Source organism: Aptenodytes forsteri, unplaced genomic scaffold (genome assembly GCF_000699145.1).
Source record: "Aptenodytes forsteri isolate BGI_AS27 unplaced genomic scaffold, ASM69914v1 Scaffold139, whole genome shotgun sequence".
Classification (NCBI taxonomy): Eukaryota; Metazoa; Chordata; class Aves; order Sphenisciformes; family Spheniscidae; genus Aptenodytes; species Aptenodytes forsteri.
The window spans coordinates 4246172-4260134 of record NW_008794414.1 but is presented as its reverse complement, the minus strand read 5'-3'; the positions used below and the strand labels follow the sequence as shown (position 1 = coordinate 4260134).

General features: G+C 38.0%; 1 long non-coding RNA gene across 2 annotated transcripts; it reads left to right on the top strand.

Moving 5' to 3' along the window:
• The first annotated feature begins 587 nt into the window (after nt 1-587).
• On the top strand, nt 588-9373 carry LOC103907219. 2 transcript variants are annotated; one of them, XR_658072.2, is made up of 5 exons: nt 588-730; nt 1661-1816; nt 4115-4191; nt 5272-5341; nt 9101-9373. It is a non-coding gene; the product is annotated as an uncharacterized LOC103907219 (long non-coding RNA). The 2 variants fall into 2 exon arrangements; XR_658073.2 differs by lacking the exon at nt 4115-4191.
• The last annotated feature ends 4590 nt before the right edge of the window (nt 9374-13963 follow it).

Genomic DNA, 13963 nt, shown 5'->3' with positions numbered 1-13963 from the left:
GGGGGCCGGGGCCGGCCGCGGGGGGAGGAAAGGCAGCACCGCCGGAGGGCGAAGGAGGACAGGCAGCTTCTCAGCCCCGGTTTTTAAAAATGGGGCAAGGTGCCCGGTGCCCATCGGAAATTGCTCTGCTTTCACCGGGCCTCCTAATTTTACGGCGTTTTCGTCTTCCTCCGACGAGCAGGGGCAAAGGGGGAGGCCGGCATCTTTTCAGATCCCGCTTCGGTCCGGCCTCTCACAAGGGGAGTCAGAAAGTGGCACTGCCCCGCTCCGAGAGAAGGGACTTCAGGCTTTGATGCTGGCGATGCTCTGGAAGATGAGATAGTTTGAAAAACTACGGGGATCCCAGGGAAAGCTCAGAGGAATTTGGTGAAAGGAGGAAGTACTGTGGAAGGGAATACACTGAAGTAAGTGGAGGTCGAGACAGGGGGGCCCCGGTGCAGGCTGGTGACGCCCGAGATGATCAAAAGCATTGGGTCATTCTGAGCCCTGGTCTCAAGTGAGGTTTCTAAGGCATTGTCTCATCGTTGGTTTCAAAGGGGGCTGGAGGAATTACGTGAGATGTGGGGAGACAGAGGGTGGGAAAAGTAGGCTGCTTCTGGTGTTTTGAAGAATTAAAAGTACACAGGTGTCAGGACTTGTAGCAGATTGACTAATCAGTTTTCCATTGAGAGGAATGAGAAACGCCAGAGATCAGTATCAGAAAATGGATGATATTCACACTTCTGGAACAGTAAGTTCATGTTCGCCAAATGATCAGGCAAAAGGCGTAGTGTTTGTGGATTTCGGGTTAGTGGATATGAAAACCTGAAGATCTAGGGTGGTTGTTACAATAAAAACAGCAATTTAGGTAACTTGGTGACATTTACAATAATAATTTAATCTGGAGTGGTTTAAGCATTGGGACTTTTGTGAAATGCAGCTGAGAGGCATGAAGTTTTGAGCTTTAGCCAAAGTTTGAGTACTGGTGGAACAGGATTTCTAAGTAAAAGCCCTGAGAAATGAAGTACACAAAAATGTAGCTGGTAAGAGGCCAGGAGTGAGTATTACTCTGTTGGGGGCAGAATTAGTTAATACCTGCAGCACACAATGGTTGTAGGTGGCAACAACTGAGGTGGAGATAATTGTAAACATAAGGGGGAGAGTTTCTGCTAGGCTATGACTGAGAAATAATTCTGTCTTTTGTTAGTTGGGCTGAGGGATTCAAGTAGTCATACAAATTGCCATACCATTACTGCTGTAACTGATGCCCCCTTGCATGAGAGAAATGGAGGGGAGGAGAAACAAATAAATTCCATTTTTACACTGAAATATGCCTTGCCCTCAGATAGTGAACTTAAATAATTTTTGCTGGCATTGAGTATTTTATCTATTAAGAATTTTTAGATAGGTGGAATAAGTGTGTATAATTCCTTGCCTATTGTATGTATGAGGGTTTCCTGTTTTTCATTCCCCGTCTTCCCATTACGTCCTAGATCTTCTCATGCATGACCAACTCATACTCGTTACCTGTCAGACAAGGTGCACTTAATCAGTATTCACTCAGGACAGAATTTATGGCCATATTTTGCTCATTTAATTTTAAGGGAATTTTCTGATAGTCTTTTTTCCTGTAAATTACCATGTTATGCTTGAACTGGTACCACTTTTTTTCCATTTACAGTGGACATGGACAACCAATTAGGAAGGTCATTCTGCCGTCTTCTCTCAGCTGAAAAGAAGCTTCAGCATTCAGGTCTAGCAGAAAATTCTACTCAAGCATGTACGATTCTCCAACTCTACTCTAACTCCTGTCATCCATGATCAAACCAGAAGCAAGGTACATATTTTCTATTGCAGTATCTAACTTCTGCATCTTGATGTGAAAGATATTTATTGTCACATTATTTTAAATTTGAGATGTGCATAATTTCATTTGAGTGTAAGTTAATATTCTCAAAAGACATAGCTTAGTATTACATGACAGACCCGTCAAAACTCTGTATAAATTAGCTGAGTTCAAAACCCATATAGAGCACTTCTTAACTGAAGCACAGTGAACATCCTTTCACCCTTGTAAAACAATGGGTTGTGTAGGCTAATGTGCCCCCAAAACTTCATTATTCTGTAAAAGTTTGGGGTTTTTTTACTGTCTCTGCAGATTTAAGCATTATTTATTCTTTCAATACTTTGTTCTGATACTCTGTTGTTTTTTCATGATCATGCAAATAAAGAAAATCTGAACTAGGTGGAAGACTCTAGTTTGTCTTCATTCTGTGCTGCTGGTGAAAGTTACAACATTCAGATGCCTAACAGAAAAATATGTATTCAAGACTGCCATTTTTTAGCTAAATTTGAAATTTGCTACTAGGGATAATTATGGTTAAGTATTGAGACTTAACTGTTACCATATTGAAAAGAAAATCAGATATGCACAGCAATTTATAATGAAAACTATTCCAAATAAAGATGATGTCATATATATTGAGTAGTTAGGTATATTTAATTTCTTATTTATGTAGAAAAAAGTTGCTCTTTAGACTAAAACAGCATTTTGACTTTCCTAAAAGTGGCATTGGCTTAAAAGTAGAGTAGTGCAAATTGCATTCCTTGAATGTAAACCTGTCAACACAGGACTAACAAATAATGCATAATTTATATTTTTGCACATCTCAGTTTAGTTAATGAAAACCATTTACATATCATTGCATTTAAGCTGGCTTGATTTGTCGGGTTTTAAACCTTATGTTCTATGTCTTTGAATCTTATGTTAAATGTCTTTGAATATATATACAGGAAATCTATGCAAAACAAGTATTTTTCTTGAAAATTTATTTTTAGAGATAGATGCCATTTTGGTAATTGAATAAAGTTTAAACTTGTAAAATTTTTAATGGAGCTTTAGCTGACAGTGTTTAAAATATTTTTGATGTTCTACAAAAAAGTGTAATTTTAATAAAGTGTAACAGTATAATGCTTTGTTGGATTTCTTAAGGTTTGGATTTCTTAAGTATTACCCATATCAAGTAAGAATTTCTTTACTTGCTTGTTTAGCTATGGAAAGCTAATGGAAGGAGAAGGATATGAGAGAACTACACTTTAGCTGTATTTCTAATCAGTTATTTCACATTGTGGTGCATTCATTTGAATGTTGACACAACTTTTTAGAAAATATTCACAACTTACTATCATTTTGAAACAGTGATCATTTTCTGATTCTGCTCTTTTCTGTAGTTAATGAAACCAGATTTTTCTGGTAATTTTTCATTCTATCTTTCCTTTTTGGCCTTGGCTTTCGTGTTAGATGAGTGAAAAAGACACTTTGTGCAAAACATAAAAACAAATCTTAAGGTAGCTGTTTTAATTATGGAAATTTACTGTTCTGTGGGTTACCTGCCCGTTGTTTTTCCTACTGACAAACATCTGAAGGAGTGTTCTGAATGTCAGCGCTTAACTTCTTCAACCACATTTGTTATAACTAGTATCTAGCTATATAGAGGTTCAGTCAGCTTGAGAAAAAATAATTAAGAAGTAATTGATGGTGGCCCTGAGATCTAAACAATCAGAATTCCTTCTTTATTGGAAGTTTCTTCTGCCTGAGTTTTTCAACTGATGCTTTTTGAAGGCCATAAAATTAAATAAAAAAGTAAAACAGGATGTAGTGTTGGGTCTGCACATAGTCCAGAAAGCCCATGTAAAAAAATACCCCAATAGAGAAGTAAAATAGAGATGAACCAATGTAGAATATGTTAAATCAAAATACTCTGGAAATGTAAATAGATAACCTGATCCATAAAGTTAAGGTTAAATTTCTGTTTAAAGCATAGACCCTCTCTATATATTCAGATGAATTGGCTTGAGTGGGATGATACAAAGATCTGGGTAAGTAGTACTTGATATTACATCACAGGCAGACAAAAAGCTAAGACAAAAATTGAAAGTAATTTTTTAAAATAACTGTGAGAAATGTTGAAATTATAAATTTCTAATCTGGCAAATAATTTCAGCTGTTAGTGGTTCAACTAAATAAAATAATTGTGAAAGGTGTAATATTGCCAATTCTTGCATTTTTAATGGATTTTTTTCTCGCATATTTTTCCTTATTGAAAATATCCATCATCTTCCACTATACCAATAGTGTGGTGCTCAGCTGCCGGCTGAGGTTAAACCACGGCACCAATGAAGCAGGAACAAAAAATTGTCCTCAAAAAGATGGTAAGACCAGAGTTTTCAGACTTAATGGTAGTTGCTGTTTCTTCTTCTTTTCTTATTCTCATCAGAGGGACAATACATAGCCAATGTAGCACAGTCATTAGAAACTAAAAATGTTGGAGCTGAAGAACTTCAGCTGAAGAACTGGACAAAGAGTGTCACCAAGAGCAGCCATAAGTAGGATGAGAAGAATCCATTGTTTTCTGAACTTAGTCCAATGTTTAGACTGATAAGGAAATCAGAAGCTGCTGCTTTCCTTCTATTCCACAAAATTAAAAAAAATAGTGTCTTCGTACTGAAACTACACTGAACGCCCACATGCTTTTAATTTATGTTTAAAACTTACAGCTTCTGGTGAGTCTTTGTGTAACATCCTGTTTCTCATGCGTTTTACATGTAACTAATTTTTTCTCTAGTTTCCACAATCTTAGACTTCCTTCCCCTAATCTAATCTCATTCTGCTCTTTTGTTTCATCTTTAATTATCAAGCATTTTAAAATAATATTTGATTTACTATGTCTGTTTTGTATGCCTTCTCATATTGATATCTTCCTGATATTCTTGCCTTCATACAGTATATGCATTGAGCTCTTTCTTTGTCTTTTTAATTTTTCTTTTCATTGCCGCCTTTTTCCTTTATTTTTGGTGGATTTTCTTTCTTGACAAACTTTGACCGGTCGGTTTTACAGGTGTAGAACACAAAAACCATGTGCTACATAAGTAGCAGTTACAGTTTTCAGATACTGTCCTCTGCTCCCTACAGTAGATATCACTTCTGGCAATTGGATACAGTGAGCACGTACTTCACACTGTATCGTATGTTGTCATTGGCATAGCCTGTTTCAGGAAGAGGGCTCTGAAATGGAGAAGTGCTGCAGTGGCTTTCTCCTCTCTTGCAGACCTGGTCTTCCCACATTAACATCTTGTCTCAGAGCAAAAAATACTGTACTGTTAAGAAAATTATAAGTAACTCAAAGGGAAAAGTAATGAAATAACTGCTGGAAAGCAGTTTCTCTTGCCCTTCATGTCTGGCCTGCCTACCATACTTTCAAAATGTTTTATTTTTGCATTCTTTGCTCCCAGATATGGACTGTACCTTCTGTGGCTCTCATCTGTACCCCAGCAGCCATCATGTCATTTCCAAAGATTTATAGTAAGTAGTGTTCCAAGTTCCCAGGAAGGGAACTGGATCAGCCCCCACAGAGCGCCAAACCCCAAGCTGAGTCCATTCAGTTGCACATACAGCACCAATCCACTCATAGTTAAGCTGTAATGGACTAGTCTGACTGCACGGTCACGGACCTCATTGTAACCCCCAGTTCTGATGAGTAGCAAAACATCAAGCTGGCTTTGTAGGCTGTTGATGTGGACCTCTGAAACTGGAATGCAGCTGTGCTGCTTTCAGGTGTGGCCTGGCTCTGGAAGTAGTTTAGTCACATTTGTATGGTGTTGTTTTGACAGGTGAGATTTAAAAGATTTCACCTGTAAGACTGGTAAGATCTACATATGCAAGCTCTAGTGTCTCTGCATCTTTGGCCTGTTAATCTGGAATTTGGGTAAACAAACCCAGCATAACTGTCTTAGATAAAAGTGGTTATGTGCTGTTCAAGCTTTAGATCAGAATAACATCTCCCAAAAGCTCCAGAGCTAGCTGACTGAAAAAGGCATCTTTAAAAGGAGTAAATCATCATTTACTCCAGGCCATGCCTATGTGCCAGGTTACTTCATAGAGTATTCCTACTGGTCTTTAAGACTTGCCACTTAAATTTTCTTTTAGTAGTGCACACTCTGTCCCTCTCCCACGCCCTTCAGAGAGGCAGTTGGTACTGTAACCTTGCTAAGGCATTTGTAATTTTTAGGAATAGAGATTTTCATTGCTGTAGATTTTGAAATACACTCTTCTCAGACATGAATTGCATTAAGCAATTGAACAGTGTTACACGTGCTGCAGATCACGATCGTGCTCCTCTGAAGCACACAGAATCAGTTCCAAATAAAATGTGTTGGGGTTTGAGTCACATACATTTATTTGGGATGCCTGTAATCTATCCGTGCATCCCAGCTCTCCTGCCCCGTTTAATGATCACAACTCTTAACCTGCTTTATCAGGGAAATGTGATAAAATAGTAGCAGAAATGTCGTCTTTTGTTGCCCTGAGTAAGCAGGAATAGCAGTGATAATTACCAAAAGTGATATACCTGCATATGTCTGCTTAGGAGCGCGCGGGAGGCTTTTTTTCCTTTGCCATGAAATCCTCTGCTAGGGTGGTAGTAGCACGCTCAGGCCCCCTGGAGCTGTCATGCTGGGAGTGCTCCTGGCTGCAGGCAAAGGATGGCGCAGAGCCAGAAGTATTATTTTAGCTGTCAGAACATAAGTTATGCTCAGTTCATATTTTAAAACATTGAAAGCACATGCTAGAAAAAAATACATATGTTTTAACTTAAAGATGAAAATGACTGAAATGAAATGAAAAATGAAATAAAATGGAATCTGTGGCCATTGGTCTCAAGGATGTGTCTCTCATGATCAGCTGTCTGGCCTTCTTCAGATTACTTTTCCAATTCACTGCTCATGCCTTAGTGTTTTTTTCTTCTGTTAAGAACAAGCCTGAGGTCGTAGCAACGGAAGGGTTCCAGTGGCCTGTAGTCACTGATAAGTATATAACCAAATGTTGTTCATAAACATAACAAACTGATCACATCTAGATAATAGTTGACATACTATAAAATAAAATCTAGTCATGCAATCATAAGTTAAAAAAATCTTTTAGAATTTGGTACCAACACAAGTGTTTGTCTTTTAGATTTCATGTGTAGAAGTAGCCTATTCATCTGTAATGATATTTTACAAATAATAGAGTATATTAAGCCATTCTTTTTCAAAAGGTTATGGATACCTATTTTCAATACTTTTTTTTTTCCATGACCCGTGATGGGAAAAGAAATGTCTTCCTTCAGTGTTTCTGCTTTCAACCATTTGTAACTTGTCTCAGAGGTATATTAGGGTACAAAATGAATGTGCCAGCAGAAAGTGTCATATATTATCACCTCTGTCCTACTCATTGATTGTAAACTGCAAGCACGAGACATTCTCCATGGAAATATGTTGATTTGTCTCTGGCTGTAACTGACAGTGAATCAACAACAGACTCTTTGTGTCATCCTTTGCTTAAATCAATAGGGTGTTTTGCTAAATTTGTAATGCTATTTTCTTTAGAAGCAACACAGTCCTTCGAACTGAGAAAAATTATATGCCACCATGATTAATAGTTTGAAGCCAAACAGTCTATGAGTCTCCCTTGAATGAGTCATGTTAAAAGGAAGTTACTATATTTGTATCTTAAATAATAGCAAAAATTTTATTCTGAAATTAATAAATGTTGGGAATTTGCCTGTAATTTTGCCTAATTTTGTTAATCAAACATGGAACAATATGTAATATATGAATTAACATTTAACTTGTAGAGCCTCTCTTTTGCCTATGGGCTGATAATACACTATCATTAGTCCTCATACTGTCATTAGTCATCTGGCCTACGTGCAATAATTTCAGAAGCTTTTAAGACCAACCATCTACTTAGAGTGACAATCTATTAGGTACCTATTTCTTACATGCTGCTTTCATCTTTAAGTAGGAAAGATGAAGAAAGCTATCTGCATGTTGTAAATATGTCAAAAATCCAAATGTCTCTAGTTTCATTTCTAACACGTTAAATATTTCGGCAAAGTGAGTAGGTTAACTTTTTTTTTCCCCCTAAGAGAATTTAATGTCTTAATCAATAGGATTGAGTTGTCATAGACATTAATTTAGTCTTGTTTTGGACTGTATAAAACCATCCTTTAGCAACAGGCTACCAAAAAGACAAGGAAACAATCTTTTCTTGTATAGAGATTATTAAAATTAACGTGCTTTTTTTTTTTAAGTTCACAGGATACAATATTCTACATTTTAAGTATTTTTTATGAGAAACGGAGAAAGAATACGTTAGATCCAACAGACTTACCAAAAGATCTGTGCTTAATATTCAGCATGCAGATTGCTTTTTAAAGGTCTTCTAACAGAACATAATCTTTTCTTTTAGCCTCATCCAAACTCCTAATGCTTTCCAAAAAAACAATTGATATTTTTCTCCAAATTTGGCAGAGGTTTTACACCTATTTTTTTGCTTAGTTTTGCTTTTTGGATGATGCAGTTGACTATTGTTAATTCCTTGATATACGTGCAGATGGCTGGGGCAGTAAAAGCAAAACTTCATAACTGTGTCTGAGGAGCACATTATTTATTAAGTTACATGAAACTAGATTGCTAAGAGAGATGTAAAGGATCTCTGGAACAGATCTGTTCTCAACCAATTAGTTGGAGTGCTTTCCTAGAAACCCTCCTCCATGGTTGTACATCACACCTTTAGGTATATAGTAGAAGAAATTAAATGGCCTGAATATTCTCCCCTGTTTTATTCTTCTGGCTCTTGGAGTAATGGTGAGAAAGGTAAAAATTATGAGAGGTTAGCTAGGTAAGGTACCGCCACTGGAGTTAATTAATTGAATGTGGCTATGGGGAACAATATGCATATGAGTGAACTATATGGCAGTAGCAAGCATTGGGTTAGTTTCACAACTTTATGGCATGTAAAGCTAGTTAGGAGAAGATTAAGGAAGAGTGAAGGAAAGAAGATGGATAAAAGGGCAAGGCAGGAAACAAAGGATGAGAGAGAGTGAAGAAAAAGGGTATATGACATGAAACTGGGATCTGAGAAGTTACAGAAGGTTGCAGAAAATAGCTAATGAGAATAGTGCAAAACAAAGCTCAAGCTTATAACTTTTTTTTTTCTTTTTGACTACACAAATCTCTCTATGGTCATTTCTGCAGCTGTTTCCACTAGCGCTAACTGCAACATATTTTCTGCCTTCAGCTATTCTCGTACAAAGCCATATAGATTGAAGCACAGCTAGACCCTAGCATCTGCATCATGGAGGAAGTGTCACTAGCACGTTTTGGAAAGGTTCTGAGAAGCAAGAGTGGCTGAAGAAGGAAAAGAAAGAAAAAAGATAATAAAGGCAAATCTTGTAAGTGAAGCATGCTGCTAGTGAGAGTGGTAGACTTGGGCTCCTCCACGCATACCTATCTGCATGATATGCTGAGTGCTTTCAGGTGCCTCACTTCTAAGAGAGATTCACTTTTGACAGAAACGGTGGCCACTGAGTACCATGGAGCAGCAAGCGCAGGACTCTAAGGTTAAAGGCGAACCAGGAGCTGAGAGGAGCCACAGCACAGGATGAGCAGTGCCCTCATTGCCAGGGCACAGTCCAATAGCATGTGAGCTGGATAATCAATGCAAGGTGGTAACAGCAACAGATCCTATGAAGAGTCCAGGGACCGTAAGGCGACAACAAGCCAGATCTAAGGTCAATCCAGGAAGTGTGAACAACAATGCCGGGATGGGGGTGGTAGATACACCTGCAGCATAGGGCAACCTGAGGCTAAATGGATCTTCTGGGGCCATGGGTAGGGGTTGTGTGTGGAGGTCCCAGGTGGGGCTCATCAGAGCCATTACAGCCTATTGGCACACTCAGCCCTGACATTGAGCTTTTCAACTGATCAAGTCCAAATGGAGGACTTTCAAGTTATGTCTTTTTCCTCCCCCAAGGAATGAACTGTATTTAACTGAATTGCTGTGGTTTTTTACATTTTCTGGGATATAATCAGTCAGAATCTGTACTCGTGAAAATGTTTATAGGCAACATTGTGTATAGGCAACAATGTGTTAATATTAGAGAACACAATTATTTCTATTGGCTTTCCTGTTTTTATCTGTCTGTATCTAGCTAATTTTTAGGTGTTTCAGTGCTTCACATAACCACTTCCTATTGAAAAAACAGAACTCAAAGCATACTGTAGATTACAGGTAAATCTATCTATGGCAGGTAAACATCCATATTTAGATTGTGCCAGCATCAACTTAGATCAATGAACAAAGTTCACAATTAAATCTCACTTTGGCTTCTAAGTAGTCGGTAATTGCAGAGCCCTGCTGATTTAACACTCTTGTTCTCTAGAAATAAGGCTTATGCTGCAGAATGGGAAATGAAGCTCAAGAACTTTCCTTTCTATAAGAAAGTAACTGATACTTTTTGTCAATGTGTTTTAATTCACCTGAATAAAGCCACTTGTATTTTTGGCATATAATAGCAAACTGAACCCATAATGAACACAAAGTTAGTGATTAAGACGTGCGAATAGAATAGCATCCAAATGGTTTCAAGCCTCTAGGGCAGTAGAAGCCACTAGAAACTACCCAGCATGTAAAGAAGCATGTAGCTAAAACTTGTATGACAAATGAAATTACTTGGTATCCAGCTGGGTTCATGGGGTTTCTTCATATACGTCTGTATTAAGGGTAAAATTACACAGAGACACAAGATATAGATACACAAAACAAAAAGAACCCACACAACCAGGGCTATTTCATCACACTTCACTTTGTTCGTACACATCTTTTAACATTAAAAAAAATACATGAAGGCTACTGCATAGCTCTTCATATATTTTATGATAGTCTTCTACCTTCCAAAATTTGCCAGAATCTTTAGAGGAATATGTAGGAATATAAAAGAAAAAGGAATTGCAGTAATTTCCTGAACCTCAGCTGTGAAGAGGAGAGGGTAGAAGCATCGTACTTTCCAGAATAATTCACTAGAAACAGATTTTAGAAAGCCACAATGAAAGATGCATCATAGACATCTAAGAGTTGTTCTGAATAATTTTACAAATGGTACACTTTCTCGGATTCTAGTTTAGGATTTTTTCTTCTCTGTTATGACACAGAAGCAGCTTTAGACATTGTTCAATCCAACTTTATCCCAGATCCTTAAAAATTTCTGTGAAATTTCTTGCTTAGAACTTTTGGTCCCTTTAGACCTTGACTGTCAGGGTAGCTTCAATTCCTTGTGTAATGTGAGTATGCTGCTGTTGCAAGTTCGTCTAGCCAAGTGACCCTGAGGCTTTTTCTTGTGGCCTTTCATTTGGTGCTATCTCTATTATCACTGACAGTAATAAAGTCAATGTATTACCTTTCTTTATTCTGACTTTCTACCCTGCAGCCAGGAAGGATCATTTCGGAAGATAACAGTAGCTCTTCTTTATTCTGGTGATTAAATATAAGAGAAGTCTTACAGAACCTTAATTTAATTCATTCACTGACCCCCTTCAAACATTAGAATTAATTTCTTTTGTCACAGGCTAGCCAGTTTTCTGCAACAGAAACAAAGTATATGGTTGTAGTGTTTGTGTGGCTTTTTTAAACTAATTTAGCTGTTGCAGAAGACCGACACCATTCATCGCAACCAGAACTTGGGAATCAAAACACAATCAGATACTGAGTCCAGACTGTAATAAGTACTTGATTTGTGACTCAGAGCTGCAGGGGACTGTAATGTCTGAAGACGTTTATAGTTGGAGGATGAATTATGCTCTTCATTTCACAGAAAGGAAAAGACATGGAAACATGGAAAGGTAAAGACCCAGCGTTCGAATAATGCCAATTGCCGCCTTAGTGAGACATGATGTAAACCTTCCAGCATGCTAGGATGTAAATCTGACCTGCTATAACCAGTTTCCAAAATTTCAAACCAACTTACTCAATACCTACATTTTATCTGAAGCCATAAAAACTTATTAAATATATATATATAAAAAATTAACTCTGGTAAACTTCTTCCTTGATGGTTATTATTTAAGCACCCTCTAAATATTCTTAGGGTTATTCTTGCACACTTTTTTTTTTTTTCGAATGGTCACAGGGGGTAACACCCAAAGGTGGTGTTATTGCAAAGGTCAGTAACATCCAAAATATCTTCATTACTTCTTCTGCCTAATAATAGAGTGTAAATTCTTTGGGAACAGGGAATGTCATTATATGGTTTTATTACAGCATCTCACCTGCATAGCTCAGCTATCACAATGCTCCCTTTTAATAGATCAAATAGCTTCTGACCTCATGATATTGATGTAGTAATCTTTCTGCTGCAGGCTCTTCTGATTTGGCAAGAGTTGCGTTCAGAAGCACAGTCATTGGTTAGTGCAAAGGAAGGAGGGAGTCATGTCGCACTACTCCTAATTGTTACTAATTTTCAGTGGGACCTTGGATCTGTCATAAAGTAAGATTCATATTTAACAAAAAATTCTCTGAAATACCTTCTTTATGTCAGCACTGTATTGAGGAAAATTTATTAAAAAGCTGCAGGGAGATTTGTGTTTAGTCAGCATCCTACTGATGTTCTTCTCCCATCTGGGATGTTAACGCCAGAGAGCTTGATTTCTTTAGCTTATTTTTAGATTATTTTTCTTCACAGTGTAATTACTAGAGCAGCATTGTAATGCTAGCAAAACCCAAAAGCTCCCAGACCTGAAACACTACAAAATGGCTGGGAAGAACCTAAACTAAACCGGTGATAGGAATTTGATAGGGTTTCTTCCTCCTTCAAACAGAAGATAGGCTCTGTTTCTCTAAAAGGACGTGGATCTGCCAATCAATTCATATAACTAAACACCTTTACCCATGGAGAAAACAAAGGACTATGGCATTCATTACTTCTGCCCACTCTTGTTATATTTCATACCAAAGACTGTAATGGAAATTGAAGGATAATTTTTAATACAATTAAATAACAGTGAAGTAACGATACTTTTCATTCCCATAGCTTTTCAATGTAAAGATAATTATTTTCCCAGATCTCTGTAGAATAGGCATGTATCATCATCCTTACTTTATAGAGAGTACAATGAAGCACAGCAAGGTTAAACAAATTTCTCAGAATTAGGAAAAAAAAAAAAGGAAAACCAAGAATAGTACTCTAATTTCTTGTCATCATGTTCTGTTCTGTTTTCACAAGATCAGCCTTTATTAAGTTGTCATGTGAAGCACCTTTTAACAGGTTATACCCATGAAGAATTTAAATGAGAGGCGTCTAAAGTTCATTTAGGAGATGAACTATCAGGAGATATAAAAAGCATTGCACTGAAGATGAGTTTTGTCAGGTATACACAGTTTAAAGTCCCTGTCATGCTGCTCTGTAGGATGCAAATTTCTTGTGGACTTTCTTCTCATGACTAGAGTGCTCACCAAAACAAAACCAAAAATGTTCTTATATAGGAGAAATAGCCAGCTAGTGATACTGCTGAGTTCCTCTAAGCAGACCAAGCTTCCTGCAACTGTAGGGAGCCTTAAATACTGGTGATGTCCTCTGGTAGCTTTTGTACTACAATCCTTACATTTTTTTACAAGGCGAAAGAGAGTACGTTGCGGATAAAAGGGAGACGAGGGAAAATGTGGGCCCTCTCCAGAACGAAACAGGAGACCTGGTTACCCGGGACACAGAGAAGGCAGAGGTACTCAATGACTTTTTTGCCTTGGTCTTCACCAGCAAGTGCCCGAGCCTCACCGCCCAAGCCACGGAAGGCAAAGGCGGGGACTGGGAGAATGAAGAGCCGCCCACTGTGGGAGAACATCAGGTTCGAGACCATCTAAGGCACCTGAAGGTGCACAAGTCCATGGGACCTAATGAGATCCATTTGTGGGTCCTGAGGGAACTGGCGGATGAAGTTGCTAAGCCACTATCCATCGGCAGTCCAGTGAAGTTGCCATTGACTGGAAAAGGGGAAACATAACCCCCATTTTTACAAAGGGAAGAAAGGAAGACCCGGGGAATGACAGGCCAGTCAGTCTTACGTCTGTGCCTGGGAAGATCATGGAACAGATCCTCCTGGAAGCTATGCT